This window comes from Anguilla rostrata, chromosome 10 (genome assembly GCF_018555375.3).
Source record: "Anguilla rostrata isolate EN2019 chromosome 10, ASM1855537v3, whole genome shotgun sequence".
In the NCBI taxonomy this organism is placed as follows: Eukaryota; Metazoa; Chordata; class Actinopteri; order Anguilliformes; family Anguillidae; genus Anguilla; species Anguilla rostrata.
In genome coordinates this window covers 33,500,391-33,521,738 of record NC_057942.1, presented here as the reverse complement: position 1 = coordinate 33,521,738, position 21,348 = coordinate 33,500,391, and positions in this window count along the sequence as shown.

Here is a 21,348-nt window from a genome sequence, read left to right as displayed (position 1 = left end):
TTACACCCAGGCTATAACCAAGCCAAACCTTTGATAACCACAAGATAGTCGCTTAAATTGATAAGTAAGAGGTGGTGTTTGAGTGTCTCAGGTTTAGTTGTGGCAATTACACAATTATGTGTAATCTTTTACTACATATGTACCTGGTAAATACCTATTATGTAGGAACCTTAAAAAGAAGTGTTAACCAGAAATGGTTAAATTATCGAACTCAACTATTTTTGAGTTTACAAAAAGGCATTATCTCACTGTACTTTGATATGTTTATATTTATGAGACACATTGATGGACTAACCGTTGAGTCATTGCAGGGAAGCATGTGCCCACTAAGTCAATTTGGGGCAAAGAGAAAATTGATTGATGATGGATTTGTACCGCAGAACGAATTACATCCAACTGACAACTCATGAGAAAAACATTTTAATTTGTACTTTTGTTCGTGATGAGCATTTGTATTTGTACTTATGCGATGCAACACCTTTACCTGCTGATCTGGGAATGTTGTTAGCGAGGTCTGGAACTGTTGCTCATGTTAATCAGGTGAAGGCACTTCGTTTTTTCCTATGTTATATAGTAGTGCAGGAAAAGAGGAAAAGTTAAATAAAAGTAATGTAAAAACTTGAGTTCAGGGTGTATTGATCACCTGCTGTGTATCACGTGACTAAATGGATTCCACAGACTTCTAGGTCCCTGTGCTACTGTATATTGAATGTCCCTTTTCAACCGCAGCCTGAAAGATGTGTTCTGCGCTGTGAATTTTTGCCAAGGGCAAATCAATGGGACTCAGTCAAGTCCAAATGAAGGCCAATGGGGTCATATTTTGGTTATGCTAGCTAATTTTCTGCCTGACTGTACGGAAATTTAAAAAAGTTTTTATGCAACAGAAGGACTGTCTTGCTCGATAACACATTGCCTTAAGCTTTCTGAAAGCCTGTCTTCAAGTCTCAATCAATGATCTGCATTTATATATATATATATATAAATCTATATAAAGCAACCATAGCATGGCAACCTGTAAACCAAAACATACATTTTGTGCTAACTAGTAGGAATATGGAAAGAAATGAGTCGTCAAAAACCTGAGAAAAGACCTTCATTACCCCATGTACAAGTAATCAAACACTGTTTTTTTGCAAATGTCAGTCAATAATATGTACTGAGATTCATATCTATCGATGCACACACAAACGGACCTCATACATATTATCTTTAGGTGCTTACTGAATAGGCTACTTCTGTTATGAAACTAGAAATAGTGCATACAACTAAATCAAACCATATAAGGAGCAGGGCTGTAAATGAGTGAATGAAAAGGTTGTATTGTATGGGAAAAAAATGTTTTAATGAGACCCTAATTACTGCTTGTTGGATAACCAGTAGCTTAAACAATTCTTATGCAGTGACCTAGATAGTAAAAATAAGCTTTTTGAAGAATTCCAGTAAATGAACAAATTTAAGTGCTGAAAATTTGTGTATTTTGATGTCACTTTCAAGGTTACGAACATTTCAAAGTGCTGAATGACATCACTCCCAGCTCCGTTTGTATCTTAGAGGTTCCACTGCATCTGCTGATCAGCATGTCTAAGCCGATATTATCAAACACCTCACATTTCACAGTTCCATTATTTGCGCTATGGATGCATTATATAACAAATGCTTTTAGGAAATGTCTCTGTTCTGCCACATTATGTTACGCTGCCCTGCACCAACTTCACAATCGATGATTTTTGTGTGTCAAAAGTATCCTCAGCTCAGCCTGGATTTCAAGTCTGCAATTAAATAGAGTGCCAAATTGTGAGCATAGCAATAAAGCGAGCATTATTGTCCTTTAACAACACAACACTTAACACAGCCCTCAAGGCAACAGTATGTTTCTCATTATGGCTATGAATTTAGAAATTTAAACAGATGCATCTCTGGGATTCAAAGCTGGAACAGCAGACACTAGAGAGCCCATGCCGCCAGCAATCAATTATCCTTAAACCGTTCAAAGGAAACACACCAATGGGCATCTATATAGCAAGCTGCTAATGCAGAATCAAGCATAACCTTCTGAGTACAGAGACTAGGCTCTTATAAAAATTTAACTCTTCAAGGTTTAAGATCTCAAATATGTTATTAGAAGGTTCTTAACTGAACATTTTTATGCAGTTATAAAAATCAGTACCGGTACTTGAAAGCAATGAAGGTCTAGAGCACTGACTTATAATTTTAAATATAAATACATTCCAAAAAGCCTAGTCTTCAAATCAACCTTCAATCTTTCAATAAACCAAGGGATTCCTATGACTAGCATAGCATTATTTCAGTTACAAGCTAAATTGGCAAGCTTAGTTCTCTTCTCAGGAGAGCTGTTGTATGCAGAACAAGAGTATTTATTTATTTTCTTTTTAATGCTAAACGCGTGTTTTCAGTGTTGACTTGGCACAGCAATAGAGCTGTAAATTTACTTGAATTTAATTGAGAAGGATGATCATATTTTGTTTCTGAATTAAACCCTGATAAATCGAAGATCTTCTCCAGTATGCAGTTTCTTATTTTTCAGACTACCGATTGCTGATTACTATGTATCAATGGCTAATTAGGGGGGGGGCGGGGGTTAAGCAGGTTGTGGTGTCAATTAATTTAAATTCAATTAATGTTAATGGTAGCCATGACCAATTTTTTCCCAGGCTTGTTGCATATACTTCCAAAATTGTAGCAAAGAATCATTGCCAATTCCATCTTATTAAGTCACTGAAATTTGCCTGATGAAAAGCAGACAAACTTTGTATTTCAGAATGAACCAGCGTTGCACGGGAGAGAATATTCTCCGAGGAAATGTAACAGAAAGCACTGATCATTTATTTTCAACCATGAGTAGCAAATTGACTTTTCTCTTGATTCTTTTTTAAGTGCTGGATGACCTCCAACGTCCTTCTGTTAAATAGTGACAAAACAGAAATTCTACTTATTACAAATAGTTCTCAGCTGTCCAAACTCAACCACTTCACTTTAGATATTGACGGTTTTTCTCTTCCAGCTGGTGTCATTCTCTATCCCCTGTTGTCTTTTCAACCTCATGTGAATAATCTGGTCAAAACATTTAATATGTTGTGAATTTTTCACATCCTCAATGTTGTAGTCAGGCTTTGCTTAGAATTTTAACTTTTTTTTAAACTTAATTTTATTTGGGGGGGGGGGCAGATGTATCCTCTGTGTATTTAAACTGAATAATCTATTTTTTTTACTCCTTAAACTCCATCTACATGTTGCTGCAGCACCTTGAGTCGAGAAGCAGCTCATGTAGTTAGTTGTGAAATCTTGCACCAGTATCAACTGAAATCGGTGGGGGTGGCTGTGGTCGAGATAAAAGATAAGCACGTGGATCTATCATCTCTGAGCAGACATCAGACCTACACTATTTCAGAGACTGGTTTCAGCCAGTTTAGCATGTGCAGACTACACCTCAATACCCCATTAACACAGAAGAACCTGCTCTCACACTGGTGTATTGTAAAAGTCCTATTTGCATGCCAGGTTCCATTTTCTGTCCGTGTCTGCTCATTAAGAGAACACAAAGAGCAAGGCAACATGCTGAGCTGATGCTGTTGCAGGGACCATTTAGATGCCTCCTTTGTAAATCCGTAAAGAAAAGAAAGTGACTGTCACAACAGTTTTCTCAGGTGCAGATATATTACAGGCTAATGAATAGCCCAAATAGCATGTTACCTGCTGGTTTAAAACACTGTCGCCAGCCATTTGCTGAGGAGGGTTGGCAACAAATGAAAGCCTGTGAGTTTTCAGGAGCAGGCAGCCATGCAGATCACAAGCAGATGTATTTAACTGAGCTCATAGTTACTCTAGAAATTTACAATAAAAATGCATTATAAAAACACAAAAAGTACAATGTGAATGTTATGAATGTTTTTAATTTCATATGTATTCCAATATTCTTTTGAAAAATGAATAACATACAATTAAAATGTCCGATTCCCAGATGTCACACTCAGCTAATGCACAAACTTCAATTACTGCAAATTTCCCCACTATGCCAGTGATGAATATACACTATATGACCAAAATTATCTGGACACCCCTTGGTCTGGGGCTGATTTTCATGATTTGGGCTTGGCCCCTTAGTTCCAGTGAAAGCAAATCTTAATGCTATAGCATACAATTACATTCTGAACAATTGGTTTTGTCAAAAGCAGTGTCGAGGAACTTGACTGGCCTGCACAGAGCCCTGACCTCAACCACATCCAACACCTTTGGGATCAATTAGAAAGTCAACTGTGAGCCAGGCCTTGTCACCCCATCAATGCCCATACTCACTAATGCTCTTCTGGTTGAATTGCAGTGAATCCCTGAAGCAATGCTTCAACATCTTTTATAAAGCCTTCCAAGAAGAATGGAGGTTGTTATAGCAGCAAAGGGTGGACCAACTCCATATTAAAGCCCAACATTTTGGATGGGATGTGGGATGTCAGGCATTCGCATACGTTTGGTAATGTAGTGTAACTGAAAGCTCTCTAGGGTAATTTTTTTATGACATGTGAATAAAAAAAATATGATTAATCTGGGAAGCAGTGCATAGCATGTGAATCATATTCATTTGTAATTGGTCATTTACTTTTATTGCAATGTTCCCGTTCTTACAAATTTACCTTAGTTTTAATTAATTTGGATAAACAGATGCTAAACAGCTGTTCATACTGTGTAAATTAACATGATCTCACAAGGAAGCAAAAAAAGCATAGGATCCTCACTGGATGACACCATTAGACAGATTGTTCCTTAGGAAATTGTTCTGTTTTTTCTGAACTTTGACAACAGTTGAATATGGCAAAATAAAATAGTTGAACAGTGTGACCTTTATATTTAGTCCAACCACTGTTTCAGGGTTAAATGTCAATGTTCTTGTGTCTTCTTGGTTTTTGTGCTTTGAATTTAAAAGCCTCAAATGGAGGTGTACAGTGCTCCCTTGCATCTGCTTTGTGATTTTTGTTTTATTCATTTTTATTTTATAAATGAACTCAGTGTCAGGTGCATGTGGAGGAACAGAGGCAGGTGTTCATAGGCCTGGATTCAATAAACATTTATCCTTGATATTTAATTTTCTATGAATGCTGGATATGAAATTTAATCAATGAAACCTGTCATGTAGGCTTACTTGTAGAGTTTGTAAATCAATACAATACTTGGTTGCCAGTACTTCTTTGTAAATGAAAACTCTTTCTACAATAAAGAGAGCTGCATACATTTTTATATAATATTTTCTGGAATGGCTAAAGGTGATGACAACAATAATAAAGTCATACATGTATTTTGGCAGTACTGATTTATTTCCTAATCTGCTAATAATTAATAATGGTATTTTCCCAAATTAGGATTTTTAAACAATGATTCAGTTTTTAGGGAATATTATTCAGATTTTACAAATGTAGTAAAAATCTATATCTTAAAATCAGTTAAGGACTCAAATGCTATTTTAGGATATCTAGTTTTGATTATTGCCTTTGAGAGACAGAAAATATCATTTGATCTGGCAAACTTTCTCATAGTCCTTTCTCTTAGTAACTTGTTATTAAGTAGCTTGCTCTATTTGACTGTAGGAATGTGCCCGGTAATGACCAAATTAAATCAAATAAATATATTTTATATGTATAAGTGAGCAGTTGTAAGTGTTAATGCATTAGTGTTCACTAGTGCCTAGTGTTTAACCAAGAATGTTAGCTGTTAAAACTGCTGGATTCAGATATGAAACATTTTATTTTACCCTCAGTTCACTGACAGTGCTAATATTTTTTTTTTTTACATTTTCCAAAACAGCTGTTAAAGTCTCACATGCTATTAAATTACTTTTTCTCTCAGGCAGCACAAGTTGTGTGTTAGTTAATACAGTGCTGTCTAAGAGAACTTAAAATCAGGAGCTATGCATTTAGATTTTCCCTATTTTAAATACTTCACCAAGTTCTTTGAGCGTAAAAATTCTGTTCAGTAATTTGCAAAAGCCTGACTTAAATCAATAGGAAAAAAAAAAAACTTTCAGTAAGAACAGTAAGGGCCCTATTTTCCTGACAACATAAGTGGAAGGGGAATTGCTAGCCTGATCTCCCACAAACAGAATACTTGTTGCCTGCGGCAAATGTCAGTCACATGGTTGGGTGAGCTCAGTAATCACTAGGCAGCGATGGCAGAGAAAGCAAGTTAATAAAGAATGAATCAGTTAATTAACAAGTTCATTACGAATTGCAAGATGATGTTTAAACTGCCTGAGAGAACCTGCCCAATTTTTTTTCCCCGGGGGCAGAACAATGCATGATATTATTGAGCGAGCCTTGCCTCGTGCTTCAGCAGTGAAGCTGATACCTCTAATGCCAACTGATTGAGCCTGCCAAACTCATTAGCAGAGCTGAACCATGAAGTAGTTCAACTAGAATAATGGTTAAACATAAGTTAATTATGAGAAATCTTTTTTTTTAAATAAATACAAAAATGCTATTTAATCATACTAATACTGACCTTCTAGTGACATACTGTCTTTCAAATTGTTAATTCCTTTTGTTGTAGCAATAAAATTTTCATGGCACTAGGTCATTTTCAGGGGCTGGAATACTCCACTGTGCAGAAAAGGCAGGTTTCTAATTTCCCTCAAATGAGAAAGTTAAATCATTTAAAATAATTAACTTGGTAATTTAGCCATTAAAATTACTGTTGATTGACAGAGGTCATGCAGCACCAGGAGGATAAGGTTGTCTAGCCATGATTGACAGCACAGTGAGTCATATACAAATGCTAAAACAGAGTAACTAGAGGAGAAAAGTGTCTAGATGAATAAAACTGAAGGCCAGCCTTCTCATAAGCCTCATGCCATTGAAGGTGGCATTTAGTGAGGTTTAGTGACACATGCAGTCACTGCAGGTAGATCAAATATTTTGATGTCAAATGATGTCTTGGAGGAGACAGCAAAAGTAGCTTAGTAGTTAAATATATTGTCATTTGTCTTCTCAAACAGCTTTAAAAATAATTTTATATAAAAAAACTTACCGATAAATTAAATAAATACCGATTTCTCATGTATCAGCCTACAACCCAAGAGTGACAGTACGCTAGTGGGTAAATCAACAGTAAAATTGCTTTCATTTCCCAGACAGCCTGCTCTGAATGAAGCAGGACGGGTAGACTAAATTCCCCTCTTAATGTGACCACTCGGCTTCTCCTGAGTAACAGTTGAGTGAGAGAGAAGCAGGATAAAATACATAATCATACATTCTGAGTGTTCTTACCTGGAAGTCTTGAAATCTTTTGAGTCATAAGCTGTTTGGTAAAAAAAAGGCAAAATTATAACCTCCCCATCCATCACTTCGGTTACGGCTATAATTATAAATGGCTGGCATGCACCTTGTGCCTCGTGACCAGTGTGATAATTAACTTTATATAACATGAAAGTGAGAAATGTCATGTACAATTTCATGTACAGATGGAGTTGGACAGAAAAGTGGATCCCTCACATGCATTTGAACATGCATATGCACAGTCAAAGAAATTTGACTCACAAATCGGCCCAAGCACTAATTTTCATTTATTTATTTATTTATTTATTTATTTGTTTATTTATTTATTTATTTATTTGTCAGGAGCTCAGTTTGGCCATTTCACAGAGTGAACCTCCATGCTCGCCAAAATGGCTGCTGAACAAACAAACGCCCTTCACCCGTGAGTCACAGATAAGAGCAAATACTGTTTGAATCCTGGGCCCTGTATGCCAATGCCTGGGGTGCTTTTTTGCGTTTGGGAGGGAGGGCAGACGCGCAGATCGAAGACCGTTGACTAGATCGTTATTCATGAGTCTGCCCTGGAGGACCTGCATCCCGCCCACATTTGTTCACTCGGCTGACGCGTGGACCGCACGCGGTTTTGGGCACATCACAGCGACGGCCTGTTCTCCCTGCCGCTCCGCATTCATCGCACAAATTCGTCGACGTCAGGAGGTGTTTCAGAGACGCAATTCAAAACTGACGACCGGACTCGCAGCGGACGAGGGCGAGTCCAGACAGAAAGCAGAATGCCGAAAATAGAATCCTAAAACTGAGTAGGTGACTGTCAATAATAATAATAATAATAATATTAATTATTATTATTATTATTATTATTATTATTATTATTATATTAGTTCATCATGTCAGTCTGTGACTACACCCTTTGATTATTGTGAGAATAAATCTTCAAGTTCTTTTCTGAGTTTAGGTAAACATTTGTTTTCACTCTTATATTTTCTGTAAGAAGGAAATCTGAGCTACAGTTGTCAAACCCTGGATAGATTTGAGCAGCAAAGCTCACAAAGAACTACCCATTTCTGGATCCTGGATCACCGCCTACCACCATGTTTCACAGATGAGAGGGGTTGATTTGGATCTTGGGCAGTACCTGAATGTAAACTGTTATCGACTGCTTTATTTATTTTGACTATTGATACAAAAAACAGTAAAGTAACATGCTGTATCTCAGAAACTAGAAACAACTCATAAAAGTCACTTTAAAATACAGCACAAACTGTAAGAACAGCATCTTCCCTATCAGTAATAAGAAGGAACTCATTAAAATTCAGAACAACAGAATTATAGGTATTATAACTTTCCTGACAGCTACAGAAGATGATCTATCACGATGTATACAATAAGAATAACATATCACAATATAACATTTCCATTGATCAAAGCACCTACTAAAGTAAGATTGATCACTTCAATGAACATATTTTGTTACCTATTTTATTTTTCCAGTTCTTTTACTCACCCAACACTGCTTGTGCTGGCTCACCACTAAAACTTTCAGAAAGTATTTTTTATTTATAGGCATCATTAATGAAAACATTAATACTTTTCTTAACATTCTCAAATAAAAGTTTGTTTTCCGCATGAATTGTACCGTAGCAATTGCTGGCATGTAAGAAATTAATGTATCCTTGAGTTTAATGACTGTACTAGCAGTGTCAGCTAATTGAGCCATTTGATTCCAAAGTTTCTCTTGAACAACTGAAGGAAACAGTGGCTTCCAGACCCGCATGTGATTCCTTCTTGGTTGACATTAGTATTACTAGTGGTGTGGGACTTGATTGGGCCAGTGCTGCTAAAATTGATGCAGTACACTGGAAAACATTCATTTCTGTAAACTCTAAGCACATTTAACTTTCACAGAGTACATTTTATTAGATTAATTAGATTAATCTAAACTTATTAGATTAATATAAACCCTGATAGAGTGAATTCACCCAAAACATTTAGCTGTGCCTGTAAACATTAGCTTTCCACAAGGATCACAATCTGCACCCTACAATCTACATATAAATGAAAGACTGACAAGAATATTTCAGTTTCAGGCCTTGTCAAATTTTGATGTGAATGGCCAAAACTGACTTCATTAGGGGTCGGGCAAGTCACAGATGATCCCTTCGTGGACAATTGTTCTGTGGAGCACGTTCAGTATATGCTGAAATCAGTTTGATTGGTTGGAAAAGTCACCACTGGGTGTCTGAAGAGTGCTGTAACTGGGTCTTCCTTTGTTCGGTCGAGTCATACGCTTTATCATAGCTCTGCTGATCTGGCACAAACAGGATGCACAAACAGGATGCTTCAGATCTCCACAGGTCTTTTCAGAAAGATGCACTCAGCAGGGGTGCCCACTTTCTCGAGTCTGTAAGCTGGTGATGTTTATTATTTAAGTTCCCGATGTCCTCAAATCCCATTTTTCTTCTCCCCATGACATCTCTATCTTTGGGAATGACACTTGAACTCAATTAAATTTAAACTCTAATTCACTGAAGACATGTCTTGTGCCTTGACATCGAATAAATCAAAACTGAAGAGCTGTCTGAGTCTACCATTTAAAATATGTTCGATTTTCTATATTCTATTTTTGTAATATTGCAATGCACTGTCACGGAGACAAGTGTGGCATTATGATATCATAGACTCATAGATCTTTGTAACAGATTTACTTTATTTATATTAGTTCCTCAATTTTCATTTTTTGTGTTCATGTGTTCTCTCCTCCCCACTGCACCCCACCCAGAAGAGGTAATTTTTCAGCAATACCCTCTATGTCTAACCTTGACCCTTTGAAGAGTAATTTGGCATGTTTTTTCTCAAGTCAGTGTTCTAACTCCATTGCTTTCCATTACCAGTAGTGATTGTTACATCAGCATTAGAATGCTCAGCTACTGTAAGAACATTCTAATTCCATGCGGTTTTTGTGATCTTACACCGATCAACCACGACTTTGAAACATAAGTTACAGTAATAGCAATAATAAATCCAAAAAGTACATTTATAATATTAACAATATATTTTATGTGTGTCTTGTCACAGTAATTTATTAGTGGCTGTACTATTTATTATGATAGATATTCATCCTGGTTATAATTTGGTGCAAAAAAAAAAAAGAAAAAAAAAACCTGTTAAATTCTGTTTGAAATGCATCTGACAGTACAGGTGCCAGGATCTCACTCCTGCATAATTTAGTGTAAATACCCAGGATACCTAATTAGTTACTTTTTGAAGGTAATAACTGTGAGTATTTAGTTTCAGTTGGTGACAGAATGGGATGTGATAATATGTATTCCCCCATAAAGCAACAAGGCTCTTAACACTGCTCTTATCTTGTTGGTTCATTTGAGACTGCATTGCTAATTTAGCCATGTCTTAAAGCATTAGTAACATTGATAGGCTATCAAGCTAAATAAATTAATAATAAGGCTGCAACTGGACTGCAACACTGGGATTTGTGACCCATACTGCACTATCAACAAAACATTTAAAGAGAACCTCTGTGATAAAGTAAAGGTCAAATGTTGGTTTAATGCATGCCAGTGTATACTAGTCATAAACAAACAATAAAATAAAACTATCAAAAAAACTGGGGAAAGTCATGAAACTGCCAAAAAATGGCAGTTAGAACTGCTGTGGCTTAACCACAATCACTGGTTTTCGAGGGTAATTGACTGTCCAAATTGTGGTAAAATGGGAAAGGATTATGCTTGAGATTGAAAATTAAAAATACAACTTCTTAGAGGAGATGGAAGACAAGATGCTGACAGGTTTTCTAGTTCCCCTATACATTTTGACTGCTTTGCATTTTTCATGTGTGTAACACCTGCAGTGGCCGTTCTCCCTCCTTCGCCATTTTATGTTTTGTTTTCCTCTTGCGTTGGACTTAAATCTCCAATCACGCTTGCCAGATATCGAGACGAATCAATCCCCTCCTGCAGCACAGAGTTCAGGCCGCCTTCAGACAGGGTGGAGCCCAGTGCTGCTGGCTAGAGAAGCACTATTAAAAAAGAGATTTATGAGGGATGGTTACATTAATGGAGAAGTGCAAAGTAGCCTAAGTCTGCCCAGAGCCTCCACATACACAGTGTACTCTTTAACTGGCATTCTTCATATGTGTTGCAACATCTGGACTACTTAATATGAAGGTTAACGTAAGAATGAGTGAATTCATACGTTAAACCATTCACTAATGTATTATTTAAATTACTTATTTAATTAATTGAATCTATTATGGAATTTATCTAAATGAGGTACGAGGACTGAAGCAACACTACAGGTATTTAGGGTATTCAGATTTAGGCACACCTCTATTTAACATTCTCACTGTGATCAGTTTGATTTTACTCTGCAAAACTGCCAGGAAGTTTTTAATAAAATCTCTGAATCTACAGCTTCTGGCCCTCTGGCTGTACTTGGAGAGTTGTAAGCTTGGCTTAATCCACAAACATTTTTTTAATTTATTTTTTTTAAACTCAGACATCAAAAACAATATTTCCATTGCAAAAATCATGAACCCCAAAGGCTGGACACATCCACTTTTGGATGAGTGAACATGCCACCCTTTGAGGCTTGCATGCATGGAAGATGTCTGTCCCTGAAATGTGATTGTCTACTTTGAATGACAATCTACTGTGACTCAATTTCCCTTTGTGATAAATAGACAATTTCACCACTTTATTGAAATATTTCAAAGCCGGAATTGAACATCTCTGTCTTTTTGAAGAGCGTTATTCAAACTGCCACATGAAAAACTATATTTGCTTGTAAAGTTTAAATGCATGCAAATTCTGATGCTCAAAGTAAGGGTTCTCAGGACTAGGTGATCCTAAATAGATCAAAACTTTTTTTTTGATATTTGATCGGATTTTAATTTGGCACATTTAAAAAAAGACTTCCATCCTGCATCTGTTCTTCTGACCTCCCAAGTTCCTCCTCATAAACCCTTGTGTTAGGAGCCGGGCTCGGCCTGGACCCAAATGCAGGACTCAGAGACAGCAGTAGATGGAATTCAAGAAAAGGGGTTTATTTGAGTACAGGCAGAGGGCGGTAGGGACCAGGGCAGACTTGGGACAGGGACCGTGAGGGTAGGTGAGGAGGTCCGGGATTCGGCTTGGCGTGGCGCTGAACAGGATGTGGTAGAAAACAATTAAGGCAGCTGAAATTAACATTTCTAATTGCTTGTGTCTCTAAAAATGCTGAGTACCTGCAGTGGCAGATTTATCAATTTTGGGACCCAAATCAAACCTCAGTTTTTTCGCCCTCGAAACCCTTGACAGTGCGCTGACAAAGTATGGTGTCAGCGATTGTTAGCAAATAGCGAAGTCACTGTGCATAGCCAAACTTAAGCCTACTGCATAGCCTATGCAAGACAAGGAGTTTTTCATGCAACAGGTAAATGGAGGTAAATGAAGCAATAGCTTTATCTTAAGGGAAAAGCAGTTAATTCGGCTTATGCAGTGTGTATGTTGGCCAACTTTACAGATTTACCAAGTCGCTCAATGGAGATCGCTAACTGGCTAGCTATATAGCCAGGGCAATTTCTGATGATTTTGGTACCATAGACCAGACACTATGCAGTATGTATATATATCTGCCTTGAATAGACTTGAAGAAGAGCACTCAAACTATTCACTTCAATACTTTAGCTCTAGTCATCCTTTTCATTCAGAAACTGCACTTTCGTGACACGCAGGCTCAACTGAGGCAACTCTTTTGCACCACCAATCTGTGCGATGGAATGAACAAACAAAATACCACTGAGCTGGAAAAAAAAATCATTTTCCTATTTCCCCTGGGACAAAAGGCCATCACAATGTGGCCTTGTTTCAATGATCACACAATTCCACAGATTATTGTCCTCAGTTTCAAAGGGGAACACAGCATGTGTACTACAGATGTCCTACAAATGTATAAAAGCTTATCTTTGTTCAAGCCACATTTTCTTTATATTCTAAAATCATTAATATGTTATAATAAATTAAAGTGCTGTTTAAACTTAATGGTTTTGCAACAAGGACAGCTTAACAAGTTTTGTCTGACAACAGAAGGGAATCCTTCAGGGATTCTATTTTCCACTCAGCTATTCTAAATAATACAATCTGTCAATGAAATTTTGTATTGGTGTGTAAACCTATGGGACAATTAGTAATCACATAACAGAAAATATTCCACCTAATTTTTCAGGTATTTGCCCTTGCCAGTGACCCCAATTACTTCATTCTATTATAATTATAGCACTGTTTAAACATATTAAATAAAAATGAGATAATTCCTCAGAATAATTTTTCATAATGAATTGGCTTTATAATGGTACGGGAGTGATCCTTTGGGGATAGCGGATTCCTCATTTTAACTGGACAAGTTGAAAGTTAAATAATGGAAACGTTTCCAAACAAAATAATTCATAGATTTAATTCGGAATTCAATTTTCTTTGTGCCCCTTTTAAGGAATGTGAATCAAATTAGGCTATAGATGTGTTGGCATATCATCTCTTATTCTGAGAATTTGACTTCCAGAAATAAGAGAATACAGCTTTTTCAAATAGATTCCTGAATAATGCACAATCCCCTGGGTCTTACAGATGGGATAGAAATACAAAAGGCACAGAAGAATTATTCAGTTTTCTTATAAGAAGCCATTATTTTTATGCATATAATGAATTTAAATCTGAATAGCATATGATTTTTTTTTTTTTGCATGTGATGAATTTCCAATTACCCAATGTGAAGCATTAAACAAAATGAGTCATTTGCACATGCAACGATTTTACAGTACGAGGTGAAAAGGTACTAGGTACTGTGTGTTCATCATGCTGATTAACATTTGTCATCAGAGTTTATAAGTGATGAGTGTGAAATATGGAGTGTGAGTGTCTGGAGGCAGTAGTAGCGAATACCTTTGACATGTGCTTTGCATTACGTAACACATTTCTCTTATTGAGTCTGAGATTTACATACATAAAACTTGCAGTGCAGATTGCGGGCTGCGGAGGGTATGTTGGGGCATTCACAGTCTGCCTGAAATGTCTTATTTACTAAAGCAGCAGCTAAGTACACACTCAGAAAATGGCACTGCCTGTACTATTCACTATTCTGTTTTGCATATGAAGCAGAGGTACAGTTAAAAAAAAAATTATGTTTAGTGCATTGAATACACAGTAAAATGTCCAGTCTACTCTATATCTTTGAGGTCCATACTGTAACTGTGTCTTGGTCTTGCTTGAGCCTTGATTTACACCTGCTGCTTTGGAGGAGGAGAAATCCCAAGCAAAAATCGACCCTCGCTAATTGCGTGAACTTCAGCAGAATACATAATCAGCCACACTCATAGCATCTGTGTCCGTTGTTTGCGCGATCCTCCCTTAAATGCATATTCATTAATGGAAGAAGCGCACCTCGCGCTGACTCGCGTACGTGACACGCATAGTGCGCTTCCAGTCCCATGTGCCTCTTTGACACACGAGACGCATGTTTCTGGGGCAGAACGCATCATGTCTGCACCTGAGAATAGTCGCAAAAAGCCTAGTAAATCTGGCCCTGGGTTTCTTTCCCAGTTCATCTCAAGAACGCACAGCAGGGTTCAGATCTCACAAGTCAAGCCACCTATGGCTTAACAGTCACTTTTCTTGTCATTACTTGGCATGTGCGCAGGTAATAAATAAGCCAAATACTCACAAGTGCATCCATCCCATAATAAAACTACGGTCTGAGTACAGGCAGTTCAGTGCTTATTAATTACAGCACACAAGTCACACAAAACCACAGTTATGGACTTTTTTGTTTTTCCCACTGCACCGCAGGACTGCCGCCGTGGGCTATGCACCGCAAATTGTGGTCACTCACTCACTCACACACTCACTCACGGACATCCTGTGTAGGCGCATGTGCAGGAGGTGCGCCGTCGGTCTGGATGGTTTTGTGCTTGTTTATTTGCAGGATCTGTAAACAAGTAGTGCTGTTATTTCATCCCTTCAGATTGAACACAAAAGTGAGTAGATTTAGAGATTTTTGTAACTGTTTAAGTCCACTGTATTTTTCAGTTCCTCAAAAACTACAATGATTTTTTTGTAACATTCATGTGACAAAGGTCAACTGAAAGGTCAAACACATTAAAGCCCATTTAGAATGACAACCACAGACGAGAAACTTTTGTAAATGTATGAAAGCTTCCACAGGGTGGGTAAACATTGGATTCAGACAACCGTATCGGATACAAAGTGCACATTCCTGTTCCTGTTTTGTTTGTGGCTTAGCTGTCATGCTGTTCTTTCAAACATGGAGGAGAAAGTAAAAAGAAAAACAAAACAAACAGAATCACATGAGCACTCGAACACTGCTGATCAGATTCATCATGGCAGTGTTCTTGTAGGCATTTCAAAAATATAGCAGAAAATACACAGAAAATATGATTGTTGTGTTCAGCTTCTAGCAACTGTGGTTTCATCTTCCCCCAACAGTAACTACCACTGCACCTTATGCCATTTTAAGACCAGAATAGTCCATATGTCCAGTTTCTGGTTTTGTCATGGCAACTGCCAGCCCCAATAAGCTATAACACTGTAAACCTCTTCAGGAACTGGCAGGCCTAGATCACGTTTGTATCTACATATTATACCTTACATATTGTACTCTTCAAGGTTTCTTGGTTTTTGCAGTAAGTCATCTTTAGATATCTGTTTTGGGTTTGTCACATTCTCATTAAAATCAATTTTTCAATTTCAATTTTGTGTTATTGGCATGACAAGTACACACTAATGCATTATCCTAAAAGCATTACCTTACAAGCTTTCTCTCATTTCAGTTTGTTTTGTTTTGTCATAATTCTTATTTCATCTCTATAAACTCATCTGAACATGACAAATGAATTATCTTCAGTTTATGTGTGGTACTTTTCATATGAGTAATTTGCATTAATTGATTAGAATTGTTTCGTGACAGGAAATGACAGCCATCACATCTTATTAGATGATTACCAGTCAAACAAGTTTCAGATTTAATTTAAAACGTTTTCATCCAAGGACATTACATTTGCCTGTTTTTATAGACCACAATGCTCTGCAACAAATCAACAGCCATATCAAATAGCCTGCTCTGTCTGAATCAGCAGTTGTTTGACTTACGATGTTAGTGGATCTGTTTGGTGCTGCTCTGCTGTTCAGTGTCACTTAGGTCCACCCACACATACACTGTCTGTCCTGTAGATCGCAAGACACAGCAAGCCATCCATTCTGACAGGAGCTAAAACATGGAAATACTTGCCAGTGAATGCATTATCTGCAGTCCCCCAATCCCTCTGTGATCTGATAGTCGGTCAGCAGGCTCAGCTTTCAGCTGTCCTGTCAGCCATTGGTTCAGATCGATCACTGGAATTTCCTGGGCTCAGACTTAATTTACCAACTTTGTAAATCCCCCGTCCCTCCCTCCCCCCCATAATGATCTTCTGCCATACATTATCTTGATATATAGTCATATATTGACATAGAGACCAGGATGCAATCAGCAATTGCAACACCTCCGTTTAATCATGAATTAAGGAAGTTAAGGAAAAATGATGACTGAGTGCTTGGCACACTATGAATAACCCAAACGTGTTTGTTTGTGTGTGTCCATGTTTCCAGCTGCACAGCATGCTATCGCTAACACAGGTGTTGCGCTACAAAAAGGGCGACATAGCTCAGGAGGTAAGACCGATTGTCTGGCAGTCGGAGGGTTGCCGGTTCAAACCCCGCCATGGGCGTGTCAAAGTGTTCTTGAGCAAGACACCTAACCCCTAACCACTAACTGCTCTGGCTAATGAGAGGCATCAATTGTAAAGCGCTTTGGATAAAAGCGCTATATAAATGCAGTCCATTTACCATTTAGTCCATTTACAAAAATAAGTTGTAACGATTTGTGTGAAATATCAGCAACGTAGAAGATATACGTATAATATCCTTTGGTATAGTATCTCTTGTTTCAGTCTAGCAGCAAAAAACAGGTGTTCTTCGGTCTAGAACAAATACCCATTTTGAACGATCTAACAAGCTAAACTCATGGTTTTCATTTAAAACGTGGCTAAAAGATTCAAACCATAAGTCGGTGTTCACACCACTGGCTACAGTGCTGGTTGGAGGCTCAGGTAGGCTAGACCAGAGGCACAATCTCAGATTCCAGATTGAGGTGAAAAAAGGTTAAAAAAAAAAAAAAAAAGACTTGCATACATTCAGACATATAGTATAACATTCATTTAATAATGCATAATTGAATAGAATAAATTCAGTTAAAAAATGCACTGCTTTGAAAGTAAAAAAGAAAAAAAACTTGTATGCAATCACCAACAGTTTGAAACCACTGTTACATGCCACTTTAAGATACATGATTAGGAAAATGATTCATATTCCCAGTTGTGAAAAACAGTGAGCTTCAAAAGAAACCTTGCTCTTTGAGAGAAAATGTTTAGTTTTCCAACCCAGCCTGGCCTGTAGACTCAATTTAAACAAAGTATTTTGAAGCCAAGATCATTTTGAAACCAAAAACATCCCCTCATGCTGAAATTTCTGGCAGCCGCCCAAATGTTTTTAGGGTAGGATTATAATTCTGTAAAATGGAAAGTATAAAAGGCATGCTGTCACCCTTTCCCCAGTCTGAGTGCTTCATATTCATTTGATCTGCCTATTGGTTGTTGTTTTCATTGGTTTTCCCAAGCATTTAAGTTCCTTGTTCACCCCTTGTCTTTGCTTGGTTTTAGTCGTCTCTCCAGTCTCTCAGGCAGTGGTAACCAACCCTGTTCCTGGAGATCTACAATCCTATAGGTTTTCATTTCAACCATAATTTGGCACACTTGACTACCAGTTAGCAGCTTGTCAAAGATCTCTAGCAGTTGAATGAGGTGTGCTTTGTTAGGGTTGGAGTGAAAACCTACAATATGGTACATCGCCAGAAACAGGTTTGTTACCACTGCTCTAGGCTCTCTGTGTCAAGCAATTCCTTGGTGTTCCATTATTTCTTGGGTTTGTTGTTTCGCTCTCTGTGTTTCATGTCTTTCCTAAAAAATATTTCTGAGTTTTTGTCTCTGTTTCAAGTCATTCCCTGCATTGGTCATTTCTGTGATTGAAACTGAAACTGATCTAACATAAAATGGACAAATGATGGATGCCTAAAGACTCCTATTGACAGTCAGGCACCTAAAAATATTTGTCCTTTGATAGGTTAGAAATTGTTCTATGGTGATGTTTCTGGTTGGATGTTGATGACCTGGTGAAAAGCTGTCAGATAGCTTAATTCTCAATGGGTGTGGGGGCAGTGGAGAACATATAAAGAGGTCATATTGATTTTGTGGGGATGGCAACTCAAAGCAGTCTGTTCTGTTGATTAGAATCTCTCTCTCTCTCTCTCTCTCTCTCTCTCTCTCTCTATTCAATTCAAAATGCTTTATTGGCATGAAAGACATTAGTAAATATCGCCAAAGCGTACATATAGAAATACAAAAAGACATTAGAGCATGAACATAAATGGAACTCTCTCTCTCTCTCTCACTTGCGAGAAGCTAATGTTTACTGTTTTACCATCAAACAGCCGTGCCGCATCAATCTGTAGAAGCCCTATGCTCTCCTTCTCTTTCTCTCGACACTGGACATGATGACCAATCATCATATAATCATTACATACCTTAATAAAGCACTCACCATCTCTAACACTATTCAACTATCTCACAAATTATTAACCACCAATAACCACTATTTAAATATTTGTCACTTGTAAAGAATTTATTCCAAGTAATTGTTTTTTATCATTTGCCTACCACTTTACATAATAACTTTTTTTCTACTTTCTTTTTTAATCCTCTTTATATAGCATTTTTGTTTGTAAGGTGTAACATAAAAACATTAAGGAAGGTAACCTGATAAGCCCTCTCTGGTTTTTTACACACCACACACTGTCCTTGTTACAGTAAATGTTTCCTCTTTGCTGTTGCGTGGTTTTTTATGAGTGCAAATAAAATAAAAAAATAAAAAAAACACTAAGGGAGAACAAGAGTGCTGCAAACAAGCTACAATAAAAATGTATCCCATGATAAGTGCTAGAGGATTCAAACCATGACAATCTATATCACTTATAAGCCTTTCTTTAGGCTCAAAATGTAACAGAAATCTGAACAGCTTAAGCACGCTTTATTTTTATTTTATATGGAGATTTGCCCATATTCACAGACGTGGAATTTTTGAGTGAGATTTTTCCTATTAAAGTTGATTCCATTACAAATCTTGCAAACGCTTCCTTAGCCATTTTTGAAACATAAAGCCATGCTGACCACTGTCTGAATCTCAAACAGGCTGACAACAGTCTTCTGACCGCTTGTCAGGCAATTTTTAGAAGAAAAATTTTATCTAAAAATCCTTTGGAGCAATCTGTTTCCCTTTTCACTTTCCTACAATGGAAGGAAAGGATAAATTAGTATTTTTTTAAGCCAAATTAAGTTGTCTCTGTTGATGAGTAATTCATGAATTCATTCTTTGTTTGTCACAATGGTAGCACAAATGAAAATGTATTTTTAAAAACAGCACTGGGGACTGTAAAGCTCAATGAAACTTCAACGAATTTTAGCACAAAAACAAAATGGAATTTAATTTAATTAGAGTTGCTAGAGAAAGACATATTAGCACATGAATAAAGGTACTGCTGACCATTTTCAACCATTCAACCATTTTGTGAAAAGAGAACTTCATCTTGTATAATGAAGAAAATGTCTTTCCATCATATTCTTTTAGGTTTGCTAGACATTTAGCAAAAGTGTAATCCGTTATAATATGATAATTTGGAAAAACCACCATAAAGTGTTGGGCCACCATGAGCCACCAAAACAGTGTCAATGCCCCTTGGCATAGATTCTACAAGTCTCTGGAACTCTGTTGGAGGGATGGAACACCATTCTTCTAAAAGATATTCCCTAATTTGGTGTTTTGATGATGGTGGTGGAGAGCGATGTGGATGGGGGCATTGCTATCCTGGAAGAGACCACTCCCATGAAGATAGAAATGTTTCATCATAGGATTAAAGTGATCACTCAGAATAACTTTGTACTGATTTGCAGTGACCATTCCCTCTAATGCACAAGCATCATGGTCATCGAATGTATGTTTTCAACACCAAATTTCCAATCTTATTTACTGATGTCTTTCCCATAGATCTAAATGCAGATCTCACTTTAGTTACTGTTCCTACTGAAACACTAGCCAGTTGAGCATTCTTGGTGAATGAAGCTCCTGCTGTCTGTGCCCCAATAATGAACCCTCTTTCACAGTCACTTAGATCTTTTCCTTTTACCATCTTGATGCAAAATCAAGGTCAATGCTGGCACTGCTCAGCATTTTTATACAGGCCACAGAGCATGATAGGATGATAATTGCTTCATTGTATCATGCAGTACACCTGTATGGAAGCATCTACATTCATTATGTTTCCCCACTCATTTATTCAGGTTTTTCCTTTAATTTCTCATCTGTCTGTATATCATTCCAAGATTGGAGATTTTGTCACACTGACCACAAATGTGACATATATGAGGGACTGAGAGTACTGTGAGTTGATAAGTGTTCACCTCCCACCTCTATAAGTCCTTCATCTGCTGGTTTCAAAGAGCTTTCTGTGTCTCGTGTTCTTGCTCTTGTTTTTAATTTTGTCTGGAATGTTCCCCCTTGATCCATAACATAAAGTCATTAAGTGGATCTGTGTGTCATCTTTAGGGAGAACCTGCTCTTTGTGATGCTCTGCGTTCATTTGTGCTCTGCAATGCCCTGCATTTCATTTCTGAGATTGGTTTAAAAAATCAATATGTTGTACTCTCTCTGAATCGCTGATGAATTTTCCCATCCTTTTTCAATCTAGTTATTTTCGAGATTTACCATCCAACCGAGGTGCACTGTACCTGAAACATGTACTCACCTGTTAGCCCTTGGATATTTTACACTCCGCAGTCCACACAGTGCCTTAAGAGCAGAGGAGGAAAGTCCAGGGATAAAAAAAGTAAAAGTCTTACCGTGTGTTTCTTCCACCCATGAAC